We start from the raw sequence: 15,098 nt of genomic DNA, 5'->3' as shown, positions 1-15,098 counted from the left end.
AAGGTGAAGGATAACTGCCCTACACTTGTGGTTTCTTCCACCTGCCCTGAATCAGTTTTGCAGTGACAAATATAGAGAATGGTTAGCAGTCAGCTCTTTGGTTTACATGACTTCTCACTGGGGAGAGATTCTTTGTTTTCATCATTAACAAGAAAATTTTATGAAATAGAGATTTCATGTGTGACTATGTGAAACTACGATTAATGTTGAACCTTACCTTGAATAAAATTGTAGCTTGAAATATAACTTGTTATATTATGACTTTCATGTTGCCAGTAAGATTTTTAAAAACTGAATATCCAACATAAGAAGATAAATCTTATAACTGGAGAGCAAGACTCTTTTTTTGACAGCCATATAAAACAATTATTTAAAGTACTGTTTATTTTTTCCTTGTCTCTTTAGCTCTATTTAGTGTATACTTTATAATGCACACAATATATCAGTAGAGTAATATAGTTATATATATATATATATATATATATATATATATATATATATATATATATTCTAAATACACATATTTGGGTTACATGCTCAATAATTTTTATTGGCAATTATATGCAATAAAATGTTGGGGATTTCTCATCTCCCAACTACATAACAGGGCTCTGAACATGATGATGTTCAGAATCCTTAACCCTTAGGCTTTTCCACCTTTTCAGCCTCTTTTCTTTCTTTTCTTTTCTTTTGTTTTCTTTTCTCTTTTCTTCTCTTCTCTTCTCTTTTCTTTTTTCTTCCCCCTCATGTTTGCCTTAGGCTTACAACTTTGTGAAGTTCCTCAGCAGACCAGTTTACTTTCACAACCCAATGCCTTCATGATGATGGATAACACTAAGGGGCATCAAAGCAAATTCTACCGTTTTTACTGAAATAGGCCTATGGTTTTAAAAGTCTGTTGTATAAAGTTAAAAAATGTATAAGAAATATTAGTATATTTGAAAAAAAATGGCTTATTACCCTGTTGTCAAAATCTGAAAATAAACATAAGATTCACTAGGAACTAAAAGAATGGCAACTTCAAAGAAAAGGAAATATAAGTTAATATACAATGAAAACTAATGAAAAATAATGCCCTCATATTTTTTATGAATCAAAAAAAACAGTCAGATTATATTTAGCATCATTAAAACACTCACATGTGACATGAATTGTTAATTGTCTGCAGATATTATTTTCATCCTTTTAGTAATAGAGTCCCTTGTGGTTTGTTTTTAATTTATTCATTTGAGAGAAAGAGAGAGAGAGAGAGCGCACACATGAGCAGGGAGAAGGGGAGGGGCAGAGGGAGGGAGACACAGAATCTGAAACAGGCTCCAGGCTCTGAGCTGTCAGCACAGAGCCCGACGCGGGGCTTGAACTCACAGACCGTGAGATCATGACCTGAGCCGAAGTCGGCCGCTTAACCGACTGAGCCACCCAGGCGCCCCTAAGCCACTTGATTTTGACTTAGGTCATGATCCCATGGTTTTTGGGATGAGGCCCCACATCAGGCTCTCCACTACAGCTCGGAGCCTGCTTGGGATTCTCCCTCTCTCAAAATAAATAAATAAATAAATATATATTTTAATTAAAAAAAAAAGAATTTCATATTAACACAAAGGAGAATGAGTTTCTCATTTCCTTACCAACAGTTTATTCGATATTCAAGGGTTTACCCTATCCCGGGAAGGTGCTAAGCTAGTTCTAGCTTGCTATATTTTTTGTCCTTATCTTCCTTAGGAAAATGGAAAAGGATAGACAAATATATATAATGTTATATATAATAGAATATGGTTACCAAATGACATTAAATATTTTGGAAATATATATTACTGTTGAAATACATTATTCCATTATTCAATATAAAAATACACCTATTATATTAAAATGTACAATTTGATTTAATTAAAATTATAGAGATCATAAAATAATGAAGTGTGAGCCAATTGATAGTCCTTTAAAAATATGATCATATATTATTTGGTAACAAATGAAATTAAAATATTATAGCATTCCAATCAGTAAATACAGATATATAATAAAGGTATTTTACTATAAATCATTAAATTCAGTTTTATAGTAAAGATATGTTTTAAAGGCAGTAAAGAATAATTATCTTGACTTTTTAATCTTTCCTCTATTTTAATTTTTTTTTAACGTTTATTCATTTTTGAGACAGAGAGAGACACAGCATGAATGAGGGAAGGTCAGAGAGAGAGGAAGACACAGAATCTGAAACAGGCTCCAGACTCTGAGCTGTCAGCATAGAGCCCGACGCGGGGCTCGAACTCACAGACCACGAGATCATGACCTGAGCCGAAGTCAGACGCTCAACCGACTGAGCCACCCAGGCGACCATGTCCTCTATTTTTAAAAGAGATTTTAATTGGTCTTTAAGTACTAAAAAAAGGAGATGTTGGCATTCTCTTAATTTGTCAGTATTAAGGTACATTTTTTTTTTAAGACTGAGAGGACATATATCACTTCTGCAATTCTTGACTTTCATCTATTAATTGAAAGGAAAAGAGTAGTTCTGAATAGTTCTATTTGTATCCACTATCCGGGGCATATTAACTTAGTATTTCTGAGGCACTTGGCTGTAGGTGGGTAGCCGACCCTACATTACATAACTACTATAATGTGAACTTGAATAACTGTCCAAGCCAGTTGGGGATGTTATATATGAATATTAAGTAATAAACCAGTGTTAAAGCTGGTTGAAATGCTTTGGGATAATGAAAGCAAATGTTAGCCTATAAACACCTGTTTTGCATTTATATAGGCATGTGCTGCTTTATATTGTATCATACTCCCCTGCATTTTTCACCAATTCCACAATCCAGGAGTGTGTAGTTATCGATGCACATGTGTGTGTGTTGAGTGTACATGTGCACTCACACAATATATGCTAGGTTAGGTGGAGTTCTGTAGAAGATGAAAGAAATTTCTTGTTTACTCTGAGGTACTTCTATGTACTAAAGACATAGATAAGAATGTTCAGAGCAGCATTATTTATAAAAAAACAAAACAAAAAACTAGAATCAACTCATATGGTCATGAATGAACATATTAGTATATAGTTACAATGGAATGCTGGCACACAAGATGGAGCAGGAACTTGAAATAGCTTGCATTGTTTGGGCTGGCATCTTGCACTGGTGCCATCCTTCATCTGAACAACATGCCCCAGAGAGCCACTAGTCCCAGACTGGGGAGATATGTGCGGAGGAACAGAACCTAATACACAGTGTACATTTAGGTCCAGTCAATCCAAACTGAGTGCCGCAGAGCCAGAACTGACTTGCAAAAGTGTGAATGAAAATAAAATTTTGTTGTTTTAAGTCATTGATATCAGGCAGTAATTTGTTAAGTAATATAGTAAAATCTGACATTTTAGTATTTATAGAATTATAAATATTTTCTATTTTGTACTATTTTTTAGTTCTGGTAAAGTGTATCTTTCAAAGTTCATTTATTTATTTATTTTTGAGAGAGACGGGGTGGGGTGGGGGGCAGAGAGAGCAAGACAGATAATCCCAAGCAGTCTCCATGCTGTCAGTGCCAAGTCTGATGTGGGACTTGAATTCACAAACTCATGGGATCTTGACCTGAGTTGAAATCAAGAGTGGGTCGCTTAACTGACTGAGCCACCCAGGTGTCCCAAGGGTATTTTCATAACAATTTGTCCATTTCACTATATAGCCTAATTTATTTTATAAAGCCTTCGCTATTTTTGTTACCTTATTAATGTTTGCAGAATGTAAAAGTGTTCCCTTTTACATTCTAAAAACTGATTATTTATGTATTTTTCCTTTTTTTTTCTTGATCACTGATTAGTCTCACAGGGGGTTGATAAATTTTATCAGCTTTTTAAAATTATCAATATGTATCTTAATGAGACTTGCCATAGTATGGCTGTTGTCTAATTCAATATTTTATATCATCTAGTGCTTTTTATTTCCTTCCATTTTATTTGTGTTCATTTTGCTTTCTCTTCAGTCTTAGCTTCCTAAAGCATGTACTTGAGGCTATAAATTTTCTTCCCCAAAATTCCAGCATGTTGTCAATATGTCTATATTTCTCTTTGCTCAAAAATATGTTATATATATATTTTTTATAAATTTTTTTAATGTTTATTCACTTTTGAGAGAGAGACAAAGAGCAAGCAGGGGAGAGGCAGAGAGGCCGGGAGACACAGAATCTGAAACAGGCTCCAGGCTCTGAGCTGTCAGCACAGAGCCTGACGTGGGGCTTGAACTCACGAGCCACAAGATCATGACCTGAGCCGAAGTCGGCGCTTAACCAACTGAGCCACTCAGGCACCCCGAAAACATATCATATATTTTAAGTACAATGTCTTATATACAATTAGTTAACTGTTTGCTGTACTTCCTAAATATTCTAAATTGTCACCGATATTACATCAATGTTCTATCATTTGCTGAAAGAATTATATAAACATTCCTTAATATAATTGTGTATTCATCTGCTTTTCCTTGTAATTTCGTCTGTTTGGGCTCTGTATGTTTTGAGAGAGGCTATGGATTGCTGCATACACATTTAGAACTGTTTGTCTTCTGGTGAATTAAAGTTTCTTATTATAAAGTGTCCTTTTTAATCACTATAGTTTTCCTAAAAGGCTATGTTTTCTATTAATATCATTGCATGAGCTTCCATTTGTTAGGTGCTTTTTTGCTTGTTTTTTTTTGTTTTTTTTTTTTTTTTCCATATGCTTTTCTGGTCTGTATTGATGAACTTTCTATGTGAAGATCAGAAGAACATGCATTCTGCTTTTGTTAAATGAAGGATTCTATAAATGTCAATTAGATCAAGTTGTTTGATAATGCTATTTAGATCAGCTATATAACTGATTTTCTGCTTGCTATGTCTGTTAATTATAGAGGGGTGATGAAGTCTCCAAGTATAACAGTGATTTTGTCTGCTTCTCCATGAAGATCTAGCAGTTTTTGCCTCATATATTTTGACACTCTGTTATTAGGTGTATATATGCTAATTATTCTTAGAGAATCAAGCACTTTATCACTATGTAATGCTTTCCTTTATCAGTGATAATTTTGCTGTTCTATATCTGCTTCTTTCTGAAATGAATACTAATGTTCCAGTTTTCTTTTGATTAGGGTTTGTATGGTATATCTTTTTCCTTGTCCTTTTAACTTAATTGTGTTTTATATGTTTAGTGGGTTTCTTGTAGAAAATATGGAGTCAGGTTTTCGTTTTTGTTTCTTATTATATGTTTATGTTTATTATATATTATTATGTTTGTATTCACTTAAAAAACAGTCTCTGGTTTTCTTTGATTTAAATTTAATTTTTTATGTGATTCCATTTTATCTCCTCTGTTAGTATATTAATTATATTTTTTAAAAAAGGTTTTTATTGGTTGCCCAAGGTTTGCAATATACATTTACAACTAATTTGAAACCACTTTCAAATAACACTATATCACATTACATGTAGTGGAGTTACTTCTACAGATAATTCACCACCTCTTTCCATTACTTAGGACTTTGCTGTCATTCATTCCACTGATTCATATACTATAATCATCCAATATATTGTTACTGTCATTACCTTAACAGATCATTATCTTTTAAATCTATGAAAATTTTTAAAAAATAAAAGATTTTACTTTACCTTGATCTATTCCCTCTCCAATGCTCTTTCATTCTTTATATAACACAAGTTTCTGAACTACATCATTTCCTTCTTATTGAAAGAGGACCATTTTTTGCATATCAGCTGTCCATAAATTCCCTCAGATTTTGTTTTTCTGAGAAAGACTTTTTTCTCCTCCATGTTAGAAGGGTGTTTTTTACAGAATATAGAATTTTAGTTTGAGGATTCTATTGTGTTCAATGCTTGAAATATTTCACTCTACTCTTTTAATATGCATAGTAAGATAAGAGTCCACAGTAACTCTTTGTTTCTCTGTGGTTGTCCTTCTGGCTTCTTCCTATATGTTTTCTTTGTCTTTCATTTTCTGCAGTTTGACCTTGATATGCCCAGGTATAGATTTTGGTATTTATTGTTTGGTGTTCTTTGAGCTTCATGGGTCTGTTGTTTGACGTCTGCCACTAATTTTGGAAAAATCTTGGCCATTATCACTTCCAATATTACTTCAGCTCCATTACCTCTTTCTTCTCCTGTTATTCCAATTATGCATATGTTACACCTTTGAAATTGTCCCAGTTTGTGGATGTTCTGTCCTCTTTTTTCATTCTTCCTTTTTTTTTTTTCTCTTTGAATTTCAAATTGAGAACTGTGTATTGGCATATCTTCAAGCTCACTGGTTATTTTCTCATCTGTGTCCACTCTACTGATGAAACCATAAAAGACAGCCTTCATTTATGTTATACTATTTCTTCATTTATTTCTAGCATTTCCTGTCAATTCTTATTTAGAATTTTCTACTGCTTATATTATCCATATGTTTATATATGTTGTCTATTTCCATTAAAGCCCTTTACATATTAATCAAAAAGGTCCAATCCATTTTGTATAGTACTAATATCTTTGTATAAGAATAAAAAATAGGGGCACCTGGGTGGCTCAATCAGTCGAGCCTCGGACTCTTGATTTCAGCTCAGGTCATGATCCCAGGGTCCTGAGATTGAGCCCTGTATCCAGCTTCCTGCTGGGTGTGGAGCCTGCTTAAGATATTCTCTCTCTCTCTCTTTTTCTCTCTTTCCCCTCCTCCCCCCACTCTCTCCCTGTCTCTAAAATTAAAAAAAATAATTAAAAAATTAAAAGAATAAAGGTTAAATAAAAAGTATCTTATGGTATGGTCATAATTTCCTCCCTTTTTATGTTCATTTTATTCTATTTATCTTAATTTGTATTTTAAAAATACTTTACCAGAAGTTTCCCCTCCATAGTTTTTGAAAGGTAACTATTTTTAGTGGTTATTTTATAGTACTGTTCATAGTGATTATTCTAATTTATAATGTGTCTCTTTGATTTATCAAAATCTAAAAACATTTGGTAATTTTATTATGCCTCCCAGCCCATAGATACTCTCGGGAACTTAGCATACCTTAACTACATTTATTGCTACACGTGGCCATATGTTATGTATGTTTGTTTATAATGTATTAAGTCTCAGAAACATTACTATTGTTTCATACAGTCAATATAACCAATATACTTGCCATGTTCATTGTGCTCTATTTCTTGCATCTCTAACCTTCCATCTTACAGAAGTTTCCTTTTGCTTAAAGAACACTCTTTAGTATTGTCTTTGGGATATCATATTTGTTTGCCCCAATGTCTTTATTTCACCCAAAACTTTGATGTATTTTCCATGGGTATAGAATTTTTGAAAGGTGTGACCTTTCCTTGGCAATTTGTATATATTGTCTTATTTTTGTTTCCCTTCCCTCTTTCTGATAAAAAGGCAGTTACCGTTTGTGACTTACTTGAATGTGTTTTAACTTTTATTCTTTTGCTTTTTTCAAGATTTTCTCTTTGTCTTGGATTAAACAGTTAACATTTCCTTATCATTTCCTTCCTTCATTCCTCTCTTCCTTCCTTCCTTCCTTCCTTCCTTCCTTCCTTCCTTCCTTCCTTCCCTCCCTTCCACTCCCCCCACCCCTTCCTTCCTTCCTTACTTTTAACACCTCTGGTAAATGTGTGGCAGTAGCATGGTGTGGTTTTAATTTGCATTTCATTGTTGAGCAATGAGAATAGGAAGTTTTTTATAAGTTTATTGGAGATTTGTAAATATTAATCCAAATGCATTGCCTATCATTCTTTCATATTTTTGTGTATTTTGTATAATTTAAATATGAGACATGTGTCAGTCATATGTGTCACAAATATCTTCTTTTACACTGTAGTTTGCCTTTTATTTTTCCGATGGTGTTTTAATGAGCAGAATATGTTATGAAATATTATATAGTCATATGTTTTGCTCTTTTATTTCATATTAGTTCTTATTCTTTCCTGTTATGAAGTAATTTTCTACCCAAATCTATAAAATATTTTCCTATCTCTTTTATAACTGCATTATTTTTTTACATTAGTCCACAATCCAGCTGAAAGTGCTGTTTTCATATGGTATCAGATGGAAATAAACTTTTATTTTATTTCCATATAAACAGTTTTGCCATCAATGCAGTGTGTTAATTACTGATACTGATAAATGGTCTTTTTAATCAATAAAAGTATAAACCTAGAACTCCACATATATAGTTGCTTGATTTATGTCAATTATGCCACCACAAAAAAAGATGATCTTTTCAATAAATATTACTGTACACTAGACAGACAAGACTTCTGTCTATTTTTTTTTCCCCAAAGAATGTGTTTGAAGTCACCGTTTTTGTTTGTTTTTTGAGAGTGGGAGGAGAGAGAAAGCATGCGTGAGCAGGGGAGAGGGGCAGAGGGAGAGACAATCTTAACCAGGCTCCATGCTCAGTGTGAAGCCGTACATGGGGCTCAATCCCACAATCCTGGGATCATGACCTGAACCGAAATCAAGAGTTGGCCACTTAACTGACTGAGCCACCAGGTGCTCCTAATGTCACCTTTCTGATAAAAGATTTGTTAAACACTCCTTGTAATTCTGTCAAATTAGATTTGTGTATTTTGTGCTCATTTCATCAGGTTCCTGTGTCTTTAGAATTGCTATATGTAACTGATAAAATCTTTCTTTAGTATATATTGAGAATTATATTCATAATGGTTTTGACTTTGAAAGGTATTTTATTCACTATCAGCACAGATATATATGTTTTATTGTTTACTGTTTTCCCATAGAGCCTTTTTATTCTTTAATTTCTGTACTACTCTTAAGAGTTTCTTGCAATTTAATACAATCCAAAAAGGTTCTGTCATTTAAATAGAACATTTTGTGATATGTATTCATACATATGATAAAAAAAGATGTTTGTTTCATCTTTCTACTTACATTATTGTGCTTTTTCTGTGCTTATTTTTCTTATTTTATGCGTTTGGGAAATTATTTTTAGTTTTATACTGTTTTATTCTCCCTTCATTAATCTATATTTTTAAAGGTTTACTTAAATTTTAATAGATATGCTGGAATTCCAATGTTAATCAAAACCTCTATGTCTTCTCAACGACATAAGGTCTTTTTTACATTTTAACTCCCAACATTCTCCTCTTTTTATATTCTTATTTGATAATTACTACACATATTTAATTCTGAAGTTATATATTATTATTGTTTTATATAAATATTTATTTGGTTTAAACAAAAATCTACCAATTTCCTTTCTTGTATTTCTTAACTTATTTCTTCTTCTCCTGGAATTTCAACTTCTAGAATGTTACCAAATGAAATTGTGTATGTGTAATGAAATATGTGGATTTTCATTTATCTGAAAATCTTATTTAGTTCTTATTCTTGAAAGCTGTTATACTGGGTTTAGAATTCTAGATTGGCATTTTTTTCTATGATATCAATAAACCATTCCATTGTCTTATGAATTACATTATTTGCTGTACAATAATTTGTGTTAGTTCAATTCCCTGGCTTCCCATACTGGGAGAGGCAGTCTTCCATGGGCCCTTAGCATCCTGCATATCCTTGCACAGTGTTCCAAACTGCAGGCTTATCTGTCTCTTGATGCTGAGCTATTTCCGTAATGAGTTACATAGGCAATTAAGTAGATCAAGGTGACCACAGAATGATTGCTTGTAGCTTCTTGCTACCCAGGCAAGGGTACTGGTTCTTCATTGTCAAATACCAAAGGTTTTGAGCCTTTTGCCTCATGTTCATCAAGTGTGTTCAACTCATTGACTGCATAGCCTCTAACTGGTACTTATGAGCCAGGGAACTGGTACAACCATACTGAAACTCTTGCTGTCTTTCTGTAATAAACTTTCTTCCCCTAATCTCTTCTGTTTCACTCTGTTAACAAGGATGAAGATGTGCCAGCCCAACCTTTTAGCTTGCTCTTGGAATCTTACTTTGTTTGCTACATGAGCTTTCATATTTGTCATCACTTCTTATGGAATTCTAAGCTATTATTTCCTATTACATTGCCTCTTCTCACTTACTTTGCTTTATCCTTTAGCATTTAATTAATTCATCTAATTATCTTTATGTTACACTTAATCTTAGCCAAAAGGCTGAGAAGGAATAATTATCTTTATGTTAGACTCCTCTGTATCCTCATGTCTCTATCTTTATTACCTTTTACTCCAAAAGTTTGTCTCATTTTACTCCATTATAAGTAATTTCCCCAAATTCTAATAATGAATTCTACTTTAGCTGGGTGGAATATGTAACTTAACTCGTTCATTTTAAAATTTTTGTATTTTAATATCTATGTATTATGCCATTATAAAATCTACCTGGTCATTTTTATAATTGTGTTATCAATTAATTCTTTTATCACTTAAAGCACTTGAAATAGACTGTGCTCATATTATAAATCTGACATTTCTATAACTGAATATGAGGCCTAATTCTTCTGACTAATGTCTCTGCTGACACCTGGTGATTATCTTCTTGTGATTTTCAAGCTTAGATAATTAATTCGGTTTAGCAGACGTTAAACTCTGGAAATTAATAACGGATGAGTTAAGGCTGAATTTCCTTGCATTTGTTCTTTCCAGGTACACTACTGGCATGGAAACTATGTATTGTGTATTAGAAACTCACTTTATATATAAAGAGAAATGAGCCTAAAAGCAAAGGGATGGAGAAAGATATACTATTAATTTAAAATAGTGTTAATTTAAAAACAGTAAGAGTAGACATATTAATTCTAGACAGATCCTAATTCAGAGCAAGAAAAGTTATCAGGTATAAAAAGGGTCATTACATAAAGGGGTTAATTATCCAAGAAAACACCAATCTTTAATGTGTGTGTGCCTAAAATAGAGCATAAAATATGTGAGGCAAAAACTCATCGGATCACAAGGAGAAACAGATGGATATACCATACTTGGAGACTTCAACAGCCCTCTATCAGAAAAGAACACATCCAATAGGTAGAAAATCAGTAAGAACATAGTTCAACTTAGGAACAACACAAAGCAACTGGATATAATGACATCTATCAACTACATCATCTAACAAAACAGAGTACACATTTTCCCATGCAATAGTCACCAAGAAAGACTACATTCTGGGCCAAAAAGACACACCTTAACATGTTTAGAAGAGTAAGAATCAAGTAATGTCTGCTCTCAGACCACAGTGAAATTAAACTAGAAATCAGTAACAGAAAGATAATTGGAAAACCACAAAATACTTGGAGATTAAACAACATATTTCTAAACAGAATATGACTCATAAAACATTTCAATAAAAGTTTTTAAATTTTTGAATTAAAAGAAAATGAAATCACACCTTATGAAAATTTGTGGGATGCAGCAAACCCATTGCTTGGAGGAAAAAACTTATAACATTAAATGTATATATTAGAGAAGGAAAAAGATCTAAAATCAATTGCCAAAGATTTCACCTTAGAATACAGAAAAAGAAGAGCAAATTAAATCCAAAACAAGAAATAATAAAAATTAGACTAAAAATCAACGAAATTAAATCCAGCAGTTCAATTATAAATATCAAGAAAACAACAAAAAATATCTTAAAGGATCAACAAAATCAATAAACTTCTAGCCAAGCTAATTAAGAAAAAAAAAAGAGTACATAGATTACTAATATCATAAATGAAAAAGACAGCAACACTGCAAATCCCATAGACATTAAAAATATAATAAGGGGATACTATGGACAATTCTGTGCCCCCAAATTTGATAACCAAGATGAGATGGACCAATTCCTTGACAGATAAAACCTGCCAAAACTCAAACAAAAATAGACAACTTGAATAGGCCTATATATGTATTAAATAAAATTGAATCAATAATTAATAACTTTCCAAAATAGAAACTGCCAAGTCTAGATGGACTAATTGGTAAATTCTACCAAAGATTTAAGGGAGAAATTATGCCAATGCTCTACAGTCTCTTTCAAAAGATAAAGCTAGTGGAAACACTTTGAAAGTCATGCTATGAGGCCAGAATTACTTAATACCAAAATGAGACAAAGACCTTAAACGAAAACTACAAACTAATATCTCTTATGATCATAGATACAAAAATTCTCAACAAATTATTATCAAATCTATGCCAACAATGTACAAAAATAATTATATACTACAATCAAGTGAGATTTATGGAAGGATGATTCAACATCTGAAAATCAACATAATGCATCACAGCAACAGGTTTAAACACAGTCAAATCAATATATGGAGAAAAAATATTTGACAGAATCCAACATCTATTCATGATTAAAAAATCTCAGTAAACTACAAATGGAAGAGAACTTCTCTACTTGATAATTAATACCTACAAAAAACCTACGGTTAACATATACTTAACAGTGAGAAATTTGAAGCTTTCTCACTAAAAGGAGATACAAGGCAAAGATGTCCCCTCTGACTACTCTTTTTAAACACCGTACTGAAAGTTCTAGCTAATGCAATAAAACAATAAAGGAAATAAAGGGTATATGGATCTGCACGGAAGAACTAAAACTGTCTTTGCTCACAGATGTCATAATCATTTATGCAGAAAATCCAAAAGAACTGACAAGAAAATTCCTAGAATAAACAATTATAGTAAGGTTGCAGGATACAAGGTGAATATACAGAAGACAACAGTTTTCATATATACCAGCATGAATAAGTGAGATGTGAATTTAAACACACAATACCACTTAGCAGTACCTAGCTGGCTCAGTTGGTAGGGCATGTGACTCTTGATCTTGGGGTTGTAGGTTCGAGTACTAAAAAATAAAATCTTAAAAAAATACCATTTATATTAATACCCCCTAAAATGAAATACTTAGGTATAAATCTAACAAAATATGCACAGGATCTATATGTAAAAAATGCATGTCTCTAATAAAAAAAATCAATGAATTGCTAAATAAATGGATAGATTTTCCATGTTCATAGATAGGGAGACTCCATAGTATGAAGACAGGACTTCTTCCCTAATCAGTTTACATGTTCAGTGCAATGCCCAATATAAAATCCCAGCAAGTTATTTTGGTATATAGACAAACTGATTCTAAAGTTTATATGGAGAGACAAAACAAAACAAAACAAAACAGAAAAGCCAACATAATTTTAAGGAGAAAAATAAAGTTGGAAAATTTATTTTACCAGATATCAACATTTACTATAAAGCTATATAATCAAAACATTGGCAAATGAATGAACAGATTAATGAAACGCATTAGAGAGCCAAGAAATAGATTCATATATGTGTAGTCAACTCAAATGATATTTGGTAAAGAAGAACAGGCAATAATACGATGATACAAAAACAGTCTTTTCACAAATGGTACTAGAACTACTAGACATGCACATGTTAAAAAGTGAACAAGATACAGAACTTATACATTTAACAAAAATTAACTCAAAGTAGATCACAGATTTAAATGTAAAATACAAAACTATAAAATTCCTACAAGATGATAGATGAGAAACTCTAGATGATCTCGGTTTGTTGACTCTTAGGATGCAACACCAAAGGCACAATCCATGAAAGGAAGAAAGAATAGGCTAGACTTCATTAAAATTAGAAATTTGTGCTCTGAAAAAGACATTTTCAATGAAAAGACATTCCAAAGACTGGGAGAAGCTATTTGCAAATGACACATCTGATAAAGAAGTAATATCCAAAATGTGCAAGGAACACTTTAAACTCAACAATAAAAAAACAAAAACCCTGATTTAAAAATGGGCCAAAGACTAAAAAACACCTCACCAGGGTGCCTGCGTGGCTCAGTGGGTTAAGCATCTGACTTCGGCTCAGGTCATGATCTCACAGTGTGTGGGTTCGAGCCCTGCATCAGGCTCTGTGCTGACAACTTGGAGCCTGGATTTGCTTCAGATTCTGTGTCTCCCCCTCTCTTTCTCCCCAAAATAAATAAACATTAATTTTTTTTTTAAAAAGGCACCTCACCAAAGAAGATATGCAAATGGAATTAAGCAAATGAAAAGATGTTCTAAATTACATGTCATCAGGAAATGCAAATTAAAACAATGAGATACCACTATACACCTATTAGAATAGCCGAAGTCTAGAACACTGACAGAACCAAATGCTGGTGAGACTGTGGAGCAATGGGAATTATCACTCACTGATGGTGAAAAGGCAAAAATCTCACAGCCTCTTTGGAAGACAGTTCAGCAGTTCCTTTTAAGAAACTAAACATAGTCTTGCATACAATATAGTAACTGCATTCCTTGATACGCATCCAAAAGAGGTAAACACTTAGGTCCACACAAAAAAACCTGCATATAGATGTTTATAGCAGCTTTATTCATAATTGCCCAAATTTGGAAGCCACCAAAATATTCTTTTAAAAAAAAAAAGTTTATTTATTTTGAGAGAGAGAAAGAGAGCAAGTGGGGGAGGGGCAGAGGGAGAGAAAGAGAAATAGAGAGAGAGAGAATCCCAAACAGGCACTGTACTGTCAGTGCACAGTCTGACAAGGGGCTTGAACTCACGAACAGTGAGATCATGACATGAGTTGAGATCAGGTGTTGCACGTTTAACTGACTAAGCCACCCAGGTGCACCCCCACCCCTGCCAAATATTTAGTAGGTGAATGGATAAATAAACTGTGGTATATCAAGACAATGGATTATGACTCAACACTAAAACAAAATGAGGTATCAACTCTTAAAAAGACATGGAGGAACCTTAAATGGTTACTTCTAAGTCAAAGAAGCCAATCTGAAAAGTCTACATACTGTATGATTCTAACTTTGTGACACTTTGGAAAAGGCAAAGCCATAGAGACTGTAAAAAGATCAGTGGTTGCCAGAGGGTTGTGGGGCAGGGGAGAGGGATAGACAGAGCACAGAGTGTTTTTAAGACAGTGCAACTAGTCTGTATGATATTATAATGCTGGATATATGTCATGATACATTCGCCCAAACTCATAGAATGTATAATAGTAAGAGTGAAGCATAATGTAAACTATGAACTTTGAGTGATTACGGATGTGTCAATGTAGGTTTATCAATTGTGACAAAAGTACCACTCCAGTAGGGGATGTTGATAATAGGGAATGTTGTGTATGTGTGGGGGCAAGG

Source organism: Neofelis nebulosa, chromosome 8 (genome assembly GCF_028018385.1).
Source record: "Neofelis nebulosa isolate mNeoNeb1 chromosome 8, mNeoNeb1.pri, whole genome shotgun sequence".
Classification (NCBI taxonomy): Eukaryota; Metazoa; Chordata; class Mammalia; order Carnivora; family Felidae; genus Neofelis; species Neofelis nebulosa.
The sequence above is the reverse complement of the archived record's forward strand: the minus strand, read 5'-3'. Positions refer to the sequence as shown.